Below are 6000 nucleotides of genomic sequence, written 5' to 3'. Positions count from 1 at the left end.
ACTCAAATATAGGAGCAGAGAAACATCTCACATGTCCAATGGGCCACCTTCCTGCATCCATATTCTTTGCATCAACAAGCCTGATCTTAATCATTGAGTGATCAACATGCCTTTACAGAGGCCATGATGGACACAGTTAATCAGGACCGGTAAAGAAGTTTAAACCATGCAGGAGCTGTGGAGACCAATTGGACATAACTGATACTGGACTCAACCCAGACCTGCTGAAATGTTCAACTTCATTCAGATTTTAATTGCTTTCCTTCACTTCCTGTCATGTATTTATATTAGTTTTCATTAAAAAGCTGATGTGAACACATCCTTAATGCTGTCAGGATTAATTCCATTTCCTATAAATTCCTCGCGCCGTTTTGTTTCTTGCTGGCTGTCATTAATGTGAGTGACCTTGACATTAAAATGACCGCGGGGCTTTGTGTGCACGTGCCGGACGCTGCACGGCGACACCTGGACACGCGGCATCTGATTAAAAACGCACATGCTTCAGAGTTCGCTTGTAAAGTTTAATTTCCACCCGAAGCTTCAAAGACACGGATGATAATTCAGTCAGACAGCGGAGGGAATCCCTCGTCTTGTGAAACCGCAGTAAAACTCTGAAGAGGCTGATCTGAGTCCAGCTGAAGCCGCCTGGATGGGAGGACCTCCCTCAGTCCTGGGACCAGATGTTTGAGAGAGGAGGGGGTACAAACATCCACACCAGGGCTACAAAAGTCCTTCCTGCTCGGCCAGTTTTCCAAAACAAACTTCAAGCGGTCTGTTCGGATTTTTAAACTCGCCTGAGTTTTATTGTCTGCGGTAAGTTTGATCTAACTGGAGCGTTTTGTCTGGATGTTGTTGACTGATATGTTCCTTACGTTGCTGTCCTGAGTTTGAACCTCCTCACGTGACCTGGTGAGGAGGTAGCTTAATTTGCTTCTTCCATCGACATAAATATACGCTTCTTCACTGTTTTTACTTATTTCTGGAGAGGCAATGAGGACTCTTGAATTTACTGTGAATAATGATGATAATTTGTGAAGCAACATAGTTCCTAGCAGGTGCATCAAAACAAACAGGGCAGCAGGGTTTTCTGTGGTGTATTTTAAATTTACTTTCATTTTCGTTACTTAAATAAAAAGTAAAAATTATTATTATTATTTGCAGTCTGGTTTCAATCAACCAATCAAATTTTATTTGTATAGCGACTTCCACTGCCTTTATAGAAGCCCAAGGTGCTGAACATAACATAATAACAACAGAAGAGCAAAGAGACCACAAGACTGATTATAACTGCATAAAAGAGTGACTAAAATAACAAAACATATACGATAAAAGACTACAATTCTAAAAATTCATGTTACACAAAAGCCAAACGATAAAAATAAGTCTTCAAATGACTCTTAAAAGACCTGCAGTGATGGGGACTGTTTGACAACAAGTGGGAGCTCGCTCCATAGCGTTGGAGCTAGGACAGAAAAGGCCCTATCGCCTCTTGTTTTCAGCCTTGTTCTGGGATGATCAGCAATTCTTGGTTAGCTGAGCAAAGAGAGTGCGTAAGGGCATGCATCTGAAGCAGCCCAGACAGATATGGTGGGGCACCACCGTTGAGGGACCGGATGACGAACAAGACCTTAAACTTTGCCCGGCAACCCACAGGGAGCCAGTGTAGGGAAGCCAGGACAGAAGTAAAGTTATTGGTTTTCTCTCCACTTCTCCCCTGTGTGATTTATTAACTTGCATGGTCATCCTGTTATCTCTACACAGGTGCAGGACAACACCTGTTCTGTTGTTTAACACAAAGATGAAACCGCTAATCAAGGTGCAATATGTAAGAACGGAGTGAGAGTGCCATCCAGTGGTGAAATATGGATACTGCAGCCCATTTTTCTAAAAAAAAAAAAGTTTCTTTCTCACTGTCGTTTCATGAGTTTCATGGCTGTTACCAGTTATGGATCAACACCCGACAATTCTAGATGACAAGTGAAGATGTGTTTGCAAAAACTTTTGAGCCATGCCTGCCAAACTGGCAGTGTCTCACTCAGGCTCACGCGGGCTTCAGATTTGTATTGCTGGGGAGTTTTCTAGTGATCTCTGACCTTTACATATCATATGTACTTTTATTGTGACAATAGAATGTCGAAATGATTTTTTAAAACGGACCATCAGTGTAATTTTCTGTAAAATGTTAAACATTATCCCTAACCATGAGGATTAAACAGACACTGCTCAAAAGATAGACCAACAGAATTGATCACAAAATTGTTAGAGATCATCATATTGTGGAGGAAGGCAAGGACGACACGACGCAGTTCTGCTCACATACTTTAATCTCTCCAAGTGAATTTGCACAACGGATTACGACATACAAAAGGCATACCAAGCACGTCTCCTCCCACACATATCGCATCCTGTCTCTGGGTGTGAGTAGAGCCCCCTGGTGGGCTAATACTTCCATATAATCATTAGGAATTATTATGCAACATCAGAAAACATCTTAAAACCTTCCTAAACATTGTAATGATCTGTAAAGGGGTATTGTGATTGCTGTTGTAGCCTAATGTTACTACTCCTTTCAGAGATGCGTTGGCTGAGAGTGAAAGTGAAACGGGAGATGCAGGTTGATTTCAGATGTTTGTTTGTTCTCATAAACCACTGTTGTGTCCAAATGTCCTTCTGTCTGCTGTTTAAGTTCTGTGCAAATGTTACAATAAGCAATTCTGCTCATAGTTTAACTCCTGATCCCAAACTTTGGACCGTTTCTGCCTATTGCAGCGGGTTGTGTCTTTACTGGTTTACCTATTTTCTTCCACTGTACCTAGATTACCACGTAGTGTGCCAGTAAAATGTGTCAGACCATGAAGCGTAACAAAGCTTCGAATCAGTGAAAAATGAATTGAGGAATTTAATGAATCGAACCATTCAAATCATTAGATGATTTGTTTCAACCCTACTTCTGACTAAAGCACGTCAGTAATGTCCAAGAGTGATGTGTTTTTGCAAACACTGCAAGTCATACACAGTTGATAAGTAGATACATACATTGTCACTCTTGGGTGTTTTACGGTAGGGAGCACTTGCTGCACTTATTAGGGTAGCATGCCTCTGGCATTAGAGGAAGTGTGGTTGTTTGCTGTCTTGCTTTTAGCTTGCTGTTACAGTTCTGAACAACTCATGAAAGGAAGTAAAATGCCCAATCGACTCATTATTCACTTCACACACACATTTCACTGTAATATTGAGTTGTTGGTAATTGAACAAGTATCTTAGGTGTGTTCTTGCTGTGTCGTTCTAATTCCATGTTGTCGTTCTTTTTAAAACACAGAAACAGTTTTGTTTACCTGTTTTGTCGCTACGTTTCGCCGGCAGCTGCAGGCTTCTTCATAAAACGGATAAACAGAGAAGGAAGTGACGCGCCACCATCAGCGTCAGCCTGAAGAAGCCTGCAGCTGCCGGCGAAACGTAGCGACACGTAGCGACAAAACTGGTAAACAAAACTGTTTCTGTGTTCTAAAAAGAACGACAACATGGAATTGAAAAAGTAGTTTGAAATATTTTTAGAACTGACTATTTGCATCTGTTAACATTGTTAACTCAACGTTAGCCTCTAGCCTTCTTTACCCAATAAAATGATGCTGTGGCATCTTAGGGCCAGGATATACTTGCTGTGTAACGACACAAATGCATTTTAAAAATAGCTGCCACATATTACTTGCATTAACTGAACACTATGCATCCGAATGCTGCAATATACGAGTAACCAGTAGGTGGAGTTGGTCTCTTTTTTTTTTTTTTTTAGATGATCAGAATCAACTTTATTGTTAGTGCCCCAGCGTCGTGAAGCATAGAAATTTGTCTCCGCAGTACAGCCTGACCAAGGTTATACAGGCAGACCACGAGAGCTGCCATTCAAGGCTCTCTCTGTCAGCTGAAAAGATAAGGGAGAGAAAAGAGGAGTGTCTGCACTCTCCGGGTGCCACAAGAAGAAACTGCATTTCTTCTTCTGCGCAATCCGTGAATATGTTGGACCTTGAGGCAGCTGGACTATCAAAGCAGAAGACCACACCGGGCAACACATTTGATGGCTAACAAAAGGGAAACCGAGACTACAATTCACCCAAGTTGACCAAAATGGGACAAAATTTAAAAAAATGTTGTCTGGTGGTCAGATGAGAGCTGGTTTCTAGGAACAACATTGAGATGGTTGGGTGAGAATTGGAACGCTTCAGGCTGCAGCTAGTGGTGTAATGGTGTGAGGTAGACTTTATCAGCTTGGTTCAAACACAACAGCCTACCTGATTATTGTTGCAGACCATGTTCATTCCTTCATGACCACAATAGACCCATCTTCTGATGGCCGTTTCCAGCAGGATAATGCACCGTCACACAAACTTCAAATAAACAGGGACTGGATATTTATGTCTGACAAATGTGCAGCTGCTGTGTGATGCTGTCATGCCAATGTGAACCAAAATCTTTGAGGAATGTTTTCAACATCTTGCAGAATAAATAGCAATGTTCACCTATAGTGGCCACGGAGTGTATATAGTCCTCAGTTTCGTTGCCAAAACTTTTTTGTTCTTTGTATTCATTTTGTAGTTTGTATTTGGAAGGCATTTGTGAATAAATTACAAATATGGTGTGACGTGCTTTATTGCAAAACTACATTAGCAGGGCTTTCGTGTGTGTGTGTGTGTGTGGTTTGTAAGAAATTTTGTCTTAGACAACTCCAAAGACAGAAAGTCTCTCTGGTCGTTGTTAATAACTAAAGACATTCCTCCAATAACTTTGATCTATTTAAACCAGTTGCACTTTGGAAGTCAAAATGGGAGTGTTTCTTTAAACCAGTTATTAAAGGACTTCATAGCATATTCTGTTTTTGTTGCTTGATCATAAATGTGTGTGCTGAATGCAGCCACAGCAGTGAAAATGTCTTTTAATTGATGTTAAATCACAGAAAAATCCACACTTTTATCTCTGTGTGGTCAAGGTACAAAGATAATTTCTCTTTGAGAGTCATTCTGAGAAGGAAGTGACTGCATCCCGTGGTATGTTTTAGTTCACACTTTGTGAGTTTTAACAAGCCAGAATAGCTCTTTGTTTGCAGAGACATTAGGGACTTTAGCGAGGTCGTCCAGTTTGGGCTGGAGCCAGCTCTTGATTCCATGGGAGAACGACTTCTTGTTTGTTAGCGCCAGCGAGCTCTCACGTGATGAAAGGAAACTCCAAAAATATGCTTTTCATTAGGAAGTGTAAGTATTCTGAGAGAGAGTGAGAGTGACTGTTTGATTTACCTCATCTTATCTTTGTTATGGGTCCAAATATGATCTTGCCAGATGTGGCATGTGGTACACTGCTTCAGTCTGGAGCCACGAGTGGTTGGTATGTGCTACGGTTCAGTCATACCAGGAGGTTGACCCAGGAAAACCTGGGCTTTCATAGCTGTGGAGGAACAGAAGCATCTCGCCACCTCTGGTTAAATTTACAAATCAGCACATGAAGAATCCTGCAGTGACACTGCTTGCATGGATGATGGTCACAGATGTTTGTGTGCAAAAGAAGAGCAAGCGTCATTTCTGATGTGAGGCACCTGCTTTCACTGGCATATTAGCAAAAATAAGATCTTATGTTATATGGGTGGGGTTAGGTTTGACTCTCTTGTGCTTAACTTTGCTGGTTCATCTGTAGCCAGAAGCTTTAAGAGTTCAGTTTTCACCGTTCAGTGTTTCTAGAGCTTTTTGTCAGCCATGTTACGTCAAAGTAGCTCTTATTTTTATCATTACATGAATTCATGTAAGTGTCAGTATTTAATTCAAACCTTTATTTTACCGACCGAGATGTGTCAGAGGTATCGCATCAACAGCAAAGCAAAAAGCAAATACAATTCAGCAAATGAAGGAAAACAATCTAATAGCAGAGCATATAAGAGCTTGCAGCCAACATGCTTATTTTTAAGACCTGGGTACACTGTCGGTCAAAATTTCAGATCCTGACTAATGGCAGCCC

General features: G+C 41.2%; 1 long non-coding RNA gene across 1 annotated transcript in view; it reads left to right on the top strand.

The window, feature by feature from the left end:
• The first annotated feature begins 678 nt into the window (after positions 1 to 678).
• The window catches only part of LOC139069667 (uncharacterized), a 122841-nt gene continuing 117519 nt past the window's right edge, over positions 679 to 6000 (top strand). The window contains exon 1 of the long non-coding RNA XR_011520357.1: positions 679 to 813. This is a non-coding gene — a long non-coding RNA (uncharacterized lncRNA). The remainder of the gene's footprint in view (positions 814 to 6000) is intronic.

The sequence above is a fragment of the Nothobranchius furzeri genome, chromosome 4, assembly GCF_043380555.1.
Source record: "Nothobranchius furzeri strain GRZ-AD chromosome 4, NfurGRZ-RIMD1, whole genome shotgun sequence".
Taxonomy (NCBI): domain Eukaryota; kingdom Metazoa; phylum Chordata; class Actinopteri; order Cyprinodontiformes; family Nothobranchiidae; genus Nothobranchius; species Nothobranchius furzeri.
This window is presented reverse-complemented; position numbering and strand designations above follow the sequence as displayed.